General features: G+C 40.5%; 4 non-coding genes across 4 annotated transcripts; 3 read left to right on the top strand and 1 right to left on the bottom strand.

Moving 5' to 3' along the window:
• trnal-cag (transfer RNA leucine (anticodon CAG)) lies at positions 1-83 on the top strand. The gene has a single exon. It is a non-coding gene; the product is annotated as a tRNA-Leu (tRNA).
• Positions 84-948: 865 nt separating this feature from the next.
• On the top strand, positions 949-1,020 carry trnaq-cug (transfer RNA glutamine (anticodon CUG)). Its single transcript has one exon. It is a non-coding gene; the product is annotated as a tRNA-Gln (tRNA).
• Positions 1,021-3,662: 2,642 nt separating this feature from the next.
• Positions 3,663-3,734, bottom strand: trnaw-cca (transfer RNA tryptophan (anticodon CCA)). Its single transcript has one exon. It is a non-coding gene; the product is annotated as a tRNA-Trp (tRNA).
• A 7,282-nt stretch (positions 3,735-11,016) lies between these two features.
• trnas-aga (transfer RNA serine (anticodon AGA)) lies at positions 11,017-11,098 on the top strand. The gene has a single exon. It is a non-coding gene; the product is annotated as a tRNA-Ser (tRNA).
• Positions 11,099-16,464: the final 5,366 nt, after the last annotated feature.

Genomic DNA, 16,464 nt, shown 5'->3' with positions numbered 1-16,464 from the left:
GTCAGGATGGCCGAGCGGTCCAAGGCGCTGCGTTCAGGTTGCAGTCTCCACTGGAGGCGTGGGTTCAAATCCCACTTCTGACAACTAGTGTTTTCATCTGGAACTAATGTCTGAGTTTGATATTTTTTTACACAGAAAGGTTTGGACACAGTGCATGTGTTGTCAACACATGTAAAGTTACTGACTGTGATTTAACTGAGGGATTTGGTGAAAGTTATCTTTTGTTTTGTAAAACTTTGGGTTGTGTACAAAACAGGAGAAAAGGGTTCTTTGTTGCATCCAGGTTGTTATGTATAACAGATAAAAAGCGCAAATTGACATCATTCCATCCAGTACGGGCAAGATGGGGTTGACAGATAGATTTTAAAATCCACACAAATAAACAGTCAACATAGCTGTTTGCAGGATTTCCGTAAAATTTACGGAGATTAAACTGGGCCGTATAGTGGAGACAGGTCCTACTGATCAGCTGTTGGATCAGTCAGGATGGCCGGGCAGTCCAAGGCGCTGCCTTCGGGTCTCAGTCTCCATTGGAGGCGTGGGTTCAAATCCCACTTCTGACAATTAGTGTTTTCATCTGGAACTAATGTCTGAGACATGATATTGGGAATAAAGAACTTAGCAATTCTTTGTATTTAAGCGGAAATGAATGTGCACAAAAAACTCAATGGTAAGTACAGCATTTTGTGAGCATCTTTATTGTCAACACATGTGAAGTTACCATGTGTTTGTACACAGTAGACATATCTACTGCTGTATTCACTGTCTGTGGCCAGTCCTTCAAAACCTGTTCTTAACATCCTCTGAAAAATTAGCTAACTAAATGACTTAAGTTGGCCAATAATTGTTTTTTTTTTCATCTTCATTGTGATTGTTGTGTGCCTTTAATAGCACACATGTGGATATTATGAAAGAAACTGTCTAGCAAACCCTTGCAACACTTTTAAAGGTTCCATGGTGTAATGGTTAGCACTCTGGACTCTGAATCCAGTGATCTGAGTTCAAATCTCAGTGGAACCTGATTTTAAGTTGGATGTCTGCATTAGCTTAAGTTAACTGTAAAGTCTTGTTTGTGTTGTAGTATCCATAGAGATTCGTGGTGTAGTACGGAACCATTGTCCTGACTTTTATGTATTATGAAACTTATTGCCACCTGTCTTGCCAGGACTCCCTGGAAGAAGAGTTACTGTAGCTCAGTGGGATTGTACCTGGTTAAATAAAGGTTAAATAAAAATAAAAATTAATCTGTAATATGTCCAAACATCCCTGTCTTCATTATTGACATACTGGAAGTCGCCCATGTTTAATTGGATGCTCTCCAGTTATTGTTGTTTGGTAGATTAACATTATATTTTCCTACTTTGGGGACTTTTCATTTCATTTCATTTTCATTTTCTATTCCCTGGTTGTATTTTCTGTGACTGCATGTGGTTTTAAATCTGTTGGAGTTTCTTCAGACTAAAGCAAAGACACTGATGATGTCATCCAAAAGAAACATAAAGGACGGCAACCTGTTTCCAGAAGACACTAAAGAATGACGGAGCAGCAGGAAACAGAGCAGCTCAAATAGCAAACAGCTGATTTATTCATCTGACTCGTAGAATAACGCCAATGATTGACTTGTTTTAAATGTCTGGGAATGTGGAACAGCTCCATGCTGACTACCTGAAATAAAACAAGGCCATATGCTGATTATTGGGGACTTGATTTGATGGATTTATTCTTCCTGTTGTGTCTCTGTTTAAACTCCTAATTTAAAGGTAAAGTCAGCGTCCACTAAAGGTTGTGTTGTTGCTGCTGACAGACTCAGATTATTATTCTAAGTGTGTGACAACATTATGGGATGGATCCCTACAGAGATAGACCTTTTAGTTAAAGAGGAACATCCTTTGAGTTTGGATCCTTTAGTTTCCAACCAGTGGTGATTGTAGGAACAGTGGAAAGATGAACCAAGATGGCTTGTCATATTTTGTTTTTTTCTATTGACTATAGTTGTGTTTGTTATTAACAGAAATCAACCTGTCAACATTTCTATTCATCATAAAGTTCCAACGTTAAGATTTTTGCCGCCAGTTCTAAATGGAACTGAACACGGAGGTGGATTCCTCCCTAATGGCCGCTCTGCTCTGCTCCGTGCCCCCGCTGTCCGGTAATAGTTAAAGCAGATAAAAACCTAAAGAACACTCAAAAGCTTCAAGATAAAACTTACTTAAGAATAGGGTGACCACCTGCTAATAAGCCCAAGGGGGGACAAGTGGTATGTTTCTGAGGGACAATGTGGGACACTGCCTGGCGCAGCGGTGCCTACCCCCCCTCCCCCCCACGAGCAGACTCACTAATACTGGTTTACCCATTTCTAGCACATACCACCTTACATGGTATATTAATAATGCCCTATGCCCCTGAACATGTGTAACTGCTGATGTAAGCTCATGAATAGGCCAACCAATGTGTATTTTCTAAATAAAGATTAATATTTTGAACATTCATACAATTATAATATAATTGACAGATGCACTTCCACTTACGATTTACTTTAGCTATTTAATTTTATATTTCCTTACAATTTATTCACTTTAAATACATAATATAAAATTATAGGACTAACAGGAATTGTAGTTTCTCAACACCACAGGAACAGTTTAAACAAAAGAGTCTTCCCAGTCTTCCTTGTACCCACCTTCTCTTTTTAACTGATGGTGGGGGGGCCTGACTGCTCAGACTCGGGCTCTTTCTCCATTTTTTGAATTGGAAAGCGCGTTCCTAAAAGTCCCTTCCCAGTGTCTGGTATGCACGTGCGTGCGCTGTCATGACAACGAATCAGAGGGATTTTAACTATTTGGCTGATTTACAGTCATATTCTGTACATTCTGGCTGATAGTGACGTTTAGAAGTCAGAGAGACTAAATCCGTTCAGATCACAGATCATCTCCAGTCTGTTGTTAATTAAAATCAGCATCAGATCTCATGTAGAACATTCTGAGAGCTACAATTAAAACTAGAGACTGTTCCAGCTGATATGTGGGTCTGATTATATTTTATTAAATCGGAATCGCACCACAGTGTTTTTGTCACCTCCTCTTCTGAAATTGGCTGGAAACTGTCCGACTTTACCTCAGCTTTTTGTCCCCCCCCCCTACTGGCTGCTGCCGCCGGCTCTCTTTACAGGCGCAGTTCATCCCGAACGAGTTGTTCGTTTGGCTGCCTCGGGCTCCAAGATAGAGCGACCAACTTTTTTTTTGAGCAAGCATTGATTATGCGTGACACGGTCTCAATTTGCGGGACGTATGAATTGGGCTTCAAACGCTGTGCGCGCACGCGCTACGCGGGACGGGTGGTCACCCTAGCCTGGACGCGGAGGGGTGTGTGTCTTCTCTCTGCTCTGACTGCAGGCTGTGCCTGCTGCGCGAGGCTACTGCTAACTGTGAGTGCTTTTGGACGGGAGAGGGGCTCACGGCAGCTCCCGTGGTTGAGCAGTCTTTTTCACCTCCCATCCTGTAGTCTACTCGCGCCCCCCCAGGAGAGAGGGGGGCGCGCCCCACCGGTTGAGAACCACTGGATTAAAATAACTTAATGATCCTCAGTGGGGAAATTACAATTTACACTCAGTTACTAATCACTCACAGGGCTGAAATACACACACAAACTGCAGTAAGGACATTTGACCCCAACGTGATTTGAACACGCAACCTTCTGATCTGGAGTCAGACACGCTACCATTGCGCCACGAGGTCTGCTGATTAATGCAAGTACACATCAACTTTCGTTTTGATTAATGCATATGTGTTCTTTTTAAGGCATATACACATATGCATATATGCCTATACGTTATATGCCTCTACGTTCTTTTTGAGTAATACATACACATAATCTTTCTTTTTGATTAATATAATTTCATCTATAATATTTATTGATCCCCAGTGGGGAAATTACAATTTACACTCTGTGTACACTTTTTCAGTAATCCCACACAGGCCTGAAATACACACACACACGCTCAGGATCTATTCAAGCATTAATGGAGAGATGTCAGAGTGAGTAGGCTACCAGCTGGACCAGCGCCTTGAGCGGTTGGGGGGGTACCTGGCAGTTACCAGGATGTGAAGTGGCATCCAACCACTCTGTAATTTGGTCCGCATGGGGACTTGAACCGGCGACCCTCCGGTTCCCAACGCAGCTCCCTACATGTGCCAACATTCTATTTTTTACAGTGACATATCTGATTGTAACGGCAAATGTCAGGAAATATGGAGAGGTGCATTAAGACATCTTTTTAAAGCAGATGGACTTTTCCTTAAAGGAGAATTCCAGTCAATTTCAACACGTAGCTCTGTAGTTTGAACATTAGGAGGTCTGTCAGTGGAGAGAGAAATGAAACCAATCGGTGGTGTCTACCCCGTGTTATCCTCCTGCTAGAGTTAGCACCCAACAGCCTTAAACAGGGACTGTTAGTTTAAACCTGTTTTTAGCCTCTAAACAACCAATCAACCTCACTGAATACCAAACTGATTTTCACATGTTCTTTTGCTGCAAAGGTCATACATGTAGCTATGATACAGGACACATGGTTAGGTGTATTTTAATATTCATAGTGGGTAGTAATAGAATATTCTGATATGATATAAAGTCACTAGACGTCCGAGATCAAAACTGGGAACATAATCCCTGAAAATGGAGAAACACGGGGACATTTCCAGTTTGACTGTCAGTCTGATTAAAAAACCTAATGTTGTGTCTTTAAAAACAGAACAGGGACAGAGGTAGTTTTATATGTGATGTAGGCTATGATTGGTATTATGCAAATCACACACTATAAATATGGTAGAGAAGCAGAAACAGATAGTGGCAGTAAAGTCAGATATTTTAATTTAAATTATAGAAACAAAATGATTATATTATAAGAGTCTACTTGAAGCTTTTTTTATTTGTCTCTCTCTCTCTCACTCATACACACACACACACACACACACACACACACACACAGACACACACTGTACTACCACGTTGTTCTGCATCCATCTCCTCCCAGCCCTTGACATTTAGCAGCCCCACTCCCACACACACACACACACACACACACACACACACACACACTAGGGCGGCACGATATTGACAAAATGTGATATTGCAATATTGATTATGAAAACTGCAATATCGATATGTTTTCTGATATTTTTACACGTGTAAAATTACAAAATAGATTCATAACAAATTAAACTATTTCTCTTACAACAAAAGGGTTATTTAAACTGACATATCAAAGTGGTCCAACACCCTGAGCGGTTTGGGGGTTCAGTGCCTTGCTTCAGAGCACTTGGCAGTGCCCAGGAGGTGAAGTGGCATCTCTCCAGCCACCAACCCACACTTTGGTCCACATGGGGATTTAAACCAGCAACCCTCTGGTTCCCAACCGAATGATCTACTGCCCCCCCCTAAACATTTGATCCCAACGTAATTTGAACACACAACTTTCTGATCTGGAGTCAGACACGCTACCGTTGTGCCACGAGGTCTACTGATCAATAAATATACACATCAACTTCCTTTTAGATTAATGCATAAACACATTAACTTTCTTTTTAATTAATGTATATACACATCAACTTTTGTTTTGATAAATTTATAAACATCAACTTTTGTTTTGATAAATTTATAAACATCAACTTTTGTTTTGATAAATGCATATACACTAGGGATGAGCGAGTACAGCATTATCTGTATCTGTATCTGTATCTGTTTACCACATGAATTATCTGTATCCGGATCCGTACTCGGACTGGGCGGGGCCTAAACCGGAAGTGGTCAGATTTAACCCGGAAGTGGGTCGGGTTCTCTTGAAATGTGCGGGGCTTTAACCGGTATGTTATTTAAGCATGCAATTGATATGAGTTGATCAGAAACTGTTATATTTATTGCTGATTTGAAAACTATTTACATGACAGCATCGAGCTTCAGATCAATGGTGTTGTCATGGTAACAAACAAACTATATACAGAACGTTTTGCAACAATTAATACAACACATGCGGTTGCAATTATGAAGTAAAATGTAATGAACAAGAGTTTTCATACTCAATATAACTTTCTTTTTTTAACTTTTTATTTTTTTATGATCAGTGTGATTTTTTTTTGTTTTTGGTTCTTTTTTAGTTTTTTTATTTCCACACCAGGTATGTGTGAAATGTGTGTGTGTGTGTGAGCTGACAGTTAAAAAAAAAAAATCTCCGATGGCAGAGACGCAACTGGAGTTGCATTTAAAACAAGCAGCATGTCTGAAACCCACGTTCACCAGAAATCTACTGGTTACTATGTAAGGACTACAAACCCCACGTTCACCAGAAATCTACTGGTTACTATGTAAGGACTACAAACCCCACGTTCACCAGAAATCTACTGGTTACTATGTAAGGACTACAAACCCCACGTTCACCAGAAATCTACTGGTTACTATGTAAGGACTACAAACCGAAGTTAAAAACAAACCTGAAGCTGAAGAAACCCTAAACGTTAACGGAACAGATCCGCAGACCGAATTGACTTACGGAGCAGGAGAGAGCGAGAGAGAGAGCGAGAGAGAGAGAGAGAGAGAGAGCGGCCGAGGGAGCGCATTTCTCCATGTTCTGTGTGTGTGTGTGATTGATCCGAGCGGGTTTGTAGGCGGGGGGGGGGTGCTGTGATTATCACAGAACGCTGCGCGGCCAGTTGAGGAGTTTTATTCAATCCGAGCACGGATATTGACTCATATTACTCGGATAATACTTGTACTCGGCAGAAGTGCTTTATCCGTACCGGATTCTCGTTTCAGCCGGGTACTCGGATCATCCCTAGTATATACCTTCACAAAAGTGCTTGTTTTGCCACTGAGAGGCTCTGATTATTATTCTAAATTTTTGACAACTTTATGGAAAGGATTTTAAGTAGGTTGACCTTTCTGTTGAAGAGTAAGATTCTTTTTTAAACATTAAAAAATCCACGTAATTAAAATTGCTAAATCCATCAGACTCCATGTAAATAAACAGTAATTTTAGCATCGTAAAACACGCACTTCATTCAAAGTCGAAAGAAACTAAATAAAACTATGAAAAGCCGTTTGGGTCATCTTTTCACTTCTCCAACCATCACAGCTCTAGTTTTGGTTTAATAAACTCCTAGTTACCGACCTACAGGTGAAAATATGTCTGCTCTAAACACGTTAAATTAATTTACACATGTATAGTGTGATGTGTATATTCTCATAATGTATTACAATATGTTTTGTTTTCATCCCTCAAAAATAAATACAAATAAAATGATAAAGTCTTATAGACTGGAATTTTCTACGGTGTATGACATCACAGCATTCTATAACACATCTAAAGAACTACTGGCCAATCAGCTGTGAGTTCACGATGACCTCATGAGTGAGGTCACAAAACGTCCATAGAGGACCTTATAAGTACAAGCCATGTTGAGTCTTTAAGTTCAGGGTCCTGCTCCGGGTAGCTGGAGGCCAGCGGCTTCGGCAGAGACTAGGCGCTGCGAAAGCAGTTGGTCTTTGGAGGCCTCGCTGCCAGAAGACTAGGACCAGATGCTGCTAAAGCAGTTGGTCTTTGGAGGTCTCGCTGCCAGAAGACTAGGACCAGATGCTGCGAGAGCAGTTGGTCTTTGAGGCCTCCTCGTCTGAATCCGCCGACCTCCAGTCAGCCAGAGCAGAGGGCCCGACCTGCTCCGCTGAGGAACAGATACCAGCTCTGGGGGCAGGGGTCAGGGACCAGGGTAAGTGGTTTAGAAAGGTATTAGGGATCATGAATGTGCTTCAGCAAAACTAAAAACAAGTCTGAAAAAAAAAGCCCATAGTGTCACACCACCTTGTGTGTGTGTGACCTCTCAGGTCATCTGGGACAGGTCTACTTTCTGTCCCCAGAGTCAGAACTAAACAGGGTGAAGCAGCTTTCAGTTTCTATGCTCCTCATATCTGGAACAAACTCCCAGAAACCTGTAGATCCGCTGCTACTCTCAGTTCTTTAAATCAAGGCTGAAGACCTTTCTTTTTGATGCTGCCTTTCTTTACATGACTGCTCATTTCTTTAAATTTCTTATGCTGCACTGTAACTTTTTTTCTTGTGTTTTATGTGTCCTAATGTTTCTATTTTGTTTTTAACTGTCTATTCATGTGTTTTATCAGTTTTTAATGCTTATGATTTTTAACTGTTTGTACTTGTGTTTTATCTGTTTAACTGATTTTATGTAAAGCACTTTGAATTGCCCTGTTGCTGAAATGTGCTCTACAAATAAAGCGTGTGTGTGTGTGTGTGTGTAAAAAATGAAATGCTTTGGACTTTTAATTGGCACTTTAGGGATTTATGGCTTAGACCAATGCTGTTTAGGTAATATTTTATGTTTGTCTGTGATTTGTCCTCAGACCTGCTGTACTTTCCTATGGACTATGGGATCAGGTCAGAGTTGACTGTGGGAAAAAGTTTATCTGGCATTATTCATACAGGAAAATCTGGCAGAATACAGACACAATACTAAAAGGCAGCCTTACCGTCAGACTCCTTCTACAAGGGTGAAATGAATGTTTTGTTAAAAATTAATCCAGGTTTCTTGCAATTGCATTTCTAATGAAGGCTGGCAGACTTACACTATCCTTAAAAACCTGCACAGATCCATGTGAATGAGAGAATGTGGTGGGAGGTGAATCCCAGAGTCAACTACCCTTTGAAGACAGCTTTGGTAGAGCTGGGGGACCAAGAGGAAGTCAACATAGAGGACAAAACATCAAAATATTATGTGTCAAACCAAAGACATGCCAGCTGGCTAGGATTGGCATCACAAAAGTCACAGAGGCATGGAATGCACACAGGATCCCAGGTATAATTAATTTAATTTTACTGACTACATTACTTACATTACATAACTTTTTTTTTTGTAATATTTTTATTGTAAATATGCACAACAATACTTACAGTCACAGATACAATTTATCTTTTTTTTTTTTTAAACATACAGTGCCTTGCGAAAGTATTCGGCCCCCTTGAACTTTTCAACCTTTTGACACATTTCAGGCTTCAAAAATAAAGATATACAATTTTATTTTTTGTGAAGAATCACCAACAAGTGGGACACAATTGTGAAGTGGAACGAAATCTATTGGATATTTTAAACTTTTTTAGCAAATAAAAAAACTGAAAAAATTATTCGGCCCCCTTGCGTAATACTTTGTAGAGCCACCTTTTGCTGCGATTCCAGCTGCAAGTCGCTTGGGGTATGTCTCTATCAGTTTTGCACATCGAGAGACTGAAATTCTTGCCCATTCTTCCTTGAAAAACAGCTCGAGCTCAGTGAGGTTGGATGGAGAGCGTTTGTGAACAGCAGTTTTCAGTTCTTTCCACAGATTCTCGATTGGATTCAGGTCTGGACTTTGACTTGGCCATTCTAACACCTGGATACGTTTATTTGGGAACCATTCCTTTGTAGATTTTGCTGTATGTTTGGGATCATTGTCTTGTTGGAAGGCAAGGCAAGGCAGCTTTATTTGTAGAGCACATTTCAGCAACAGGGCAATTCAAAGTGCTTTACATAAAATCAGTTAAACAGATAAAACACAAGTACAAACAGTTAAAAATCATAAGCATTAAAAACTGATAAAACACATGAATAGACAGTTAAAAAAAATAGACACATAAAACACAAGAATAAAAGTTACAGTGCAGCATAAGAAATTTAAAGAAATGAGCAGTCATTTAAAGAAAGGCAGCATCAAAAAGGAAGGTCTTCAGCCTTGATTTAAAAGAACTGAGAGTAGCAGCGGATCTGCAGGTTTCTGGGAGTTTATTCCAGATATGAGGAGCATAGAAACTGAAAGCTGCTTCACCCTGTTTAGTTCTGACTCTGGGGACAGAAAGTAGACCTGTCCCAGATGACCTGAGAGGTCTGGGGGGTCATAGTGTAGTAGCAGATCAGAAATATATTTTGGACCTAAACCGTTAAGTGATTTATAAAGTAGCAAGAGTACTTTGAAATCAATTCTTTGAGACACAGGAAGCCAGTGTAAAGACTTCAGAACTGGAGTGATGTGATCCAGTCTCTTGGTCTTAGTGAGGACTCGAGCAGCAGCGTTCTGAATCAGCTGTAGCTGTCTGATTGATTTTTTAGGGAGACCTGTAAAGACCCCGTTACAGTAGTCAAGTCTACTGAAGATAAAGGCATGGACAAGTTTTTCCAAATCCTGTTGACACATAAGTCCTTTAACCCTTGATATATTCTTAAGGTGATAGTAGGCTGACTTTGTTATTGTCTTAATGTGGCTGGTAAAGTTCAGGTCTGAGTCCATGACTACACCCAGATTTCTGGCTTTGTCTGTTGTTTTTAACATTGTTGTTTGAAGCTGAGCGCAGACAGCAAAAGGCTCTTTATTCTTTATTCTTTATTCTTTATTTGCCATTGCCTACATTTTAAATGTCTGTCTGCCAATAGGCCTAAAACATATATAAACATATAGCTTATTTCTTGTGACAGAGACTGGGACTCCAGGTTAATAAGATTCTGACCGAGTAGCAAGATATGAATTCAAGTGGGATTTTGTGAGAAGTCTGTGTATGTTCCCATCCAATTAGATTCAATTTGGTATTGATGATCAAAAATAATAACTAACTCCTGTGAAATTATTTGAAACTTAATGAGGACTAGATTAGGATTTAAAAAGATTTAAAGCTGAATCTGGTTTTCAATTTGGCCCAGGTGTGTCTGTTAAAACACCAACGGAGTCAACTTCTCTCTGTTGATGCTTTGTTACAATCAAGCATCAGGATAAAGATGGGGGGGGGGGGGGTTAGCTCTGCTAAGGCTGTGTGTGTGGTAATAAAATAAATAAATAACATTGTAATGGCTACCATACACAATGCATAGGAATCATACAGTGAGGAAAATAAGTATTTGAACACCCTGCTATTTTGCAAGTGCAGTTTAGGCATTATATGGTGTGTTGAGGTGCTACATGAACATTTCTGCAAACAGTCATAGCACTGCTTATTACGTTGTTGTGGCCGAGTGGTTAAGGTGATGGACTAGAAATCCATTGGGGTCTCCCCGTGCAGGTTCGAATCCTGCCGACAACGAGCGCTGTTTTTTAAGAGTGGTAGCAAACCAATGACACATCAAAGTATTCCAAATCGCAGATGTGCCTTCATAAACAATATTGTGTTATCTCATAACTACTGGAAGCAACCAGTCTCCACCAATGTATTTCTTATCAATCTGTGTTACAAGATTTGCAGTGAACGTTGTATTGTCCAGCAGAAAGGCAAAGGTGTGTTACTTTTCAACTATGATTTATATCGTAGCAGTGCAAGCATTTTGCCCAGGTTTGATTTCAAGCCACCGCATATTTCAATTTCCTTGCGGGAGTCATCCCAAAAGGATTAATAAAGATAAGTCTAAGTCTATCTCAGAAAAAAGTCAAAAGAATTTCAAAATCTTCAGGGGATGTAGCTCAGTGGTAGAGCTCATGCTTTACATGTATGAGGACCTGGCATCTCCAGCAGGTATTATGGGTGAGTCTTTAAAAGAGCTGCAACAGATATTACCTCCTGTGGTAATCTGACTGGTAGACAGCACAACAAGCACTTTGAACGTACATGTTTTACAGTTTCTATTTACAGTATTTATTACCTGTAGTGTAGTATATTTACTGTATTACACTCCAGTTTTTATGGGTGTTACAGCGGGAATAAAGGAGTATGAGCACTGTAGTTTCTTTTTTTATGGATGAAATAATCTCAACATGCCATTAAATTTACTCTTCAGCAGGTGGAGACATTTCACTTCAGACACTTGCAACATCAGATGCTTTGTTAAACATCAACAGACTGGAAATAGACTTGATGCTGATACAAAGCACAGGAATTAGAAGAGGATGGTTTCAATCCCTCAACCTCTGGGTTATGGGCCCAGCACACTTCAGTGTCTGTGATTGACATTTTGAGGGGAGATTGGGAACCTGTGGCAACTAAGGTTCCAACAGCTTACGGGTAGTAAAGTTAAACATTTGGTAGACCTTGCAACTATCTTTTATTTGAGCTCCCTGATTACTCACACATTGATTATTCACATGTAAGACTTGTGATTGGCTGGTGTTTAAAAAAAAAGGGCATTGTGAGTACAGCTATAACATCAGTAAGGAGTCTACCAAGTTGCCTCTTATCATTTTAGTTTGGACACCCAGTGAGGCTTACAATGTAAAGAGAGGAGCCTGGTTGGGCTAGAACTCTCCTCTGCTGGATCGGGCTGTACTGCACCGCCTAATGAAAATATACACCCTTGACATATGGATAGTCCTAATATTAATATACAGGCTTATATTGCAATCTCGTCACCCTACATGTAGGTGTACCTATATTTAAATAAACACACAGTAGCAAAGCTTATGCAGTGTTTTTTAATTTTACCTGTGTTTTTTTCTGTGAGGGACAACTCTGTCCGGCTTATTATGTAGCATGGAAGCTAGCGTTAGCTAACTAGCAGCCAGCCTGCTTCTAAACAAATACTTTTTAATTATCTCAACACTTTTTAACAGTCAAACTGAAACACTGGCGGTGAGCTCCAGGTCCTGCAGCTGCAGACGGACATGGATAGCTTCAGACCCGCTCACCACTAGTGTTGGTGGATTAGCAGGCTAGCGTTAGCAAACTAACACCGCTTATAAATAAATACATTTTAATTATCCTAACACTTTAAACAGTCAAACTAAAACACTGGCGGTGATCTCCAGGTCTTGCAGCCACGGACGGACCGCCATCAATGGGTATAACGCGTGCATTTTAAATTACATTTTTATTTTTTTAAGCAGGCTGGTTGGTTAGTTTGCTAACGCTAGCTTGCTATTCCCCAACACTGGCGGTGGGCTCCCGGGGGGTTGCGCCGCTGCTATCGGGTCTGGAGCTTTCCATGTCTCGCTGGAGATCAGATCCCGTTGAGGTCGGCAGCGGAGATTTCTAGCGATCTTTCCCCGCTGGCCGAGCCCCACTGACGGCGGACCGTCTGCGTCTGCAGCACCTGGAGCTCCAGTGTTTCAGTTTAACTGTTAAAAAGTGTTGAGATAATTAAAGGTATTTACAGTATTTAGAAGCGGGCTAGATGCTAGTAAGCTTATGCTAGCTTTCATGCTACATAAATAAGCCGGACAGAGTTGTCCCTCATCTGAGGATAAAAACCCTGCTGGCCCCTCCCCCCCATCCTGTTGGCGCAGAGCTCCACAGACTAAGTCCACAGGTACAACTTAGTTTTGCACCAAATGTATCGCAAGAAGTGTTGCAAAAGTCGAGGGCGCAGACTCGCCGCTGTGGAAAAGTGACTGAAGTGAAAAAAAAAATGAAATAAAGTACAAGTACAGAATTTTTTTCTACAAGCTCTCAAATCATATTCTCTAAGTGCTCACATCACATCTACGCGCTCTCACATTTGAACCATATTACCTTCATATTCTTTGTTGAACTTTATTGCTTTACAAACACCAAAGCAAGTAAGCGCTGTGACTAACATTACTCTTCTGAAGTGATTTTGGAGAGGGACATCAGGTAGAAATACTCTGGTTGACTAGCATGACACCATTGTATTCATATAATAATCAATCCAGGTTAACGTGAATGACAGTGACTGCATGTTGCTTCCTCTAAATTTCAGGTTGTGGTCGACTAGCGAGGCCAGCTCGTCAGTTTGATAAACTGACCAGACCTGCATGCCTCTTGTTTCTTTGGGCTAGTTGTATTAGCTTTAGCCTGGCTGGTAGCAGCTTTCTGCTTGTTTCTTTAAGCTAACTATATTAGCTTTAGCTTGGCTGATAGCAGCTTTCTGCGGTGGGAAATGGCCGGGAGACGTTGTGATTATGTTGCATTAATCAGGGGGTTAGTTTGTATTTGAGGAGAACATAAAACCCCAACTACTGTAGCGTCACTCACTACCATCAAATACTATGACATCACTGTGTCAGAGGCAGCTGTTGCCAATGGTAGGCTACTTTTCTACACACGGAGAGCCTCACTTCCCATAACAATAACCCCATCGGACTAACGTCACATCCACACGTTGCCCACATGGCTACCTGTCTTAAAGGGTAACGGTCGGATGGTAATAATCATGTAAAGGAGAAACGGTGAAAGGTTACTTTTCTATCAAGCAGCAAAAAAGTATTAGCGTCAACATCGTAACGTCCTGCAATGTGACTTTCGCGCATGCGCACATCGCGATGTTGATGCTAAAACACAATATTGTTCAGCCCTACTGACGGTATACTTCAGTAAGCTAGTTTGCCACTTTTATCTGGGTAATGCCACATGTAAGTATATCTTAGTTTATTTAGATACCCAACATAGGTTATACTACGTACACTGTATAACAATACATTACGTGTTTCTTTATTCATCTTACATTTTTGCTAGCCTGTTGTGTAGTTATATTGTTTTTACAATTATCTTTGTTTAATATCTGTGACTCATTACTATCTAAGTAATGGTCATTGTGTTTTCTCCCAGTTTCACCCTTTGTTACTCAAATAACGTGTTACAAGGATTCCAGTCGCCAGTGCTTGATGGTGGAAGGTGTTTAGCTGCTGGTCAGATTGCACAGCGTTACGTACGTGAAGGACAAGACATATTTCATGGTAAGTATTCCAGGTCGATCTGCACCTCTAATCTCTGCACCTCTGTTATTCTAATATTACCATATAATAAAATTGAAACAGGCAGTTTTGCATTTTCCACCACTGATTCATGGTTGTTTGACAGTAACTACCGAAGTAGTATTCCAGGTAATCACTACACCTCTGTCACTGTAATAGTACTACGTAATAAAATAGAAACAGTTTGCATTTTCCACCACTGATTCATGTTTTTTATTTCAGAAACTACCTGAAGCATTTCCAAGTAATCACTACACCTTGTTTTTGTATTATTACCATGTAATTAAATCGAAACAGCAGCAGTTTTGCATTTTGCACCACTGCCTTCTAAATCTCTAGCCATGAGCCATTTCTTGCCTAAAACAAATATAACCAACAATATGTTAAATTAAATTTGATAGATGTAACTCCTGATTACATCCCAGATTTAAAAAGAGCAAGTTTTTGGTTGATTTGTCAAATTCTTCCTCATTAGTTTAACGTTTTAAAGAGTACCATTCCTTTAAATCAGACCCAGACAGTGTATGTATCCTTTTGTCATCATTGATGGGTCGTAAACATTTCATGCCTCCATCTCAATAACAATTCTTTTCATTTTTCAAGCAGTAACTAAAACCCCTAACCAACATTTTTAACTGAAAACCAATGTATGGAGTGTCAGTGTAGTAAGTTATTGTGGATTCAGGTCCAAATTTTGACATTTTAGCGCAATGCAAAGGTGCCTAACAGATTTTTTTCTACATACCTGGAGCGATGCAAAGCAGGGGTGGCCAACTAGTCAAGGAACAGCAAGAGACTTGGTATTTAAGACTACAAACTGACTATGTGACAGATGTGTAATCTGTCATGTCCTGCCTTCTGAAGCTCTAGCCAGGCGCCATTCCTCGCCTAAAACAATATGAGTTATTCCAGTAAGTGAAAAGAAAACTCACATCTACAAAAATAAATTTGAAAGATGTGACTCCCTGACGGTCTAGTGGCTAGGATTCGGCGCTCTCACCGCCGCGGCCTGGGTTCGATCCCGGTCAGGGAATGGTCAGGACTTGAGAGATCAGGTGTGATGTTGAAAGAATAAGTTCCTGGACTTGATTTGATTTGTCAAATTCTTCTCATTATTTAAATGAACTGACAACATGAGTTATATGACTTACAGTTCTCAAAGACGCACACAATCTCAACTGGTTATCCTTTAGACAGCTAGTCTCTTTTTCTTTTCTCTCACTTTTTGTCTCTGTCTGGCCTTATGTATTTGCTTGTATACATCAAGTGACCTGCATACCAATGACCGTAAAGATAATATGTACAGTACATGGTTTTCAGAACTGTACCTTCAGATAAAGGTAAGGCCACTTGGGTTATCTTTGGGCTGCTCTATATTCACCTGCAGAATGATAAACCCTAGAGTGGCTTACCAGGTTATTAAGCAAACAAAGTCCTTGGGTGGACCACTGAACCACCATCCTTCAGTTAACAGCCGACTGCGCGACCTATTGCGCCACAGAGACTGCTCATGGCTTATGTTTCATGAGCGGGAGGAGCTCCACCTTAAGCCACAAGCATTTGCTTTATGGCTTTTTGAGGGTTGCGCTGCACATGTCTGCTTATCAGGCTATTTTCCTGTTATCAGAAATTGGGGAAGCTGACTCATTTGGAAATGTAGAAGCTGGACGTGCATTGTATTCTTACATGTCAATGAATTCGACTTTGAATTCAAATATTTGGCATCCAAGACAATTTGGGAACTGATGATGTATCAGTCATTGTGCTGGTGGTTCTTGGTCACAGCAACAAGCTTGATCATTGACATAC

The sequence above is a fragment of the Etheostoma spectabile genome, unplaced genomic scaffold (assembly GCF_008692095.1).
Source record: "Etheostoma spectabile isolate EspeVRDwgs_2016 unplaced genomic scaffold, UIUC_Espe_1.0 scaffold00018880, whole genome shotgun sequence".
Taxonomy (NCBI): domain Eukaryota; kingdom Metazoa; phylum Chordata; class Actinopteri; order Perciformes; family Percidae; genus Etheostoma; species Etheostoma spectabile.
This window is presented reverse-complemented; position numbering and strand designations above follow the sequence as displayed.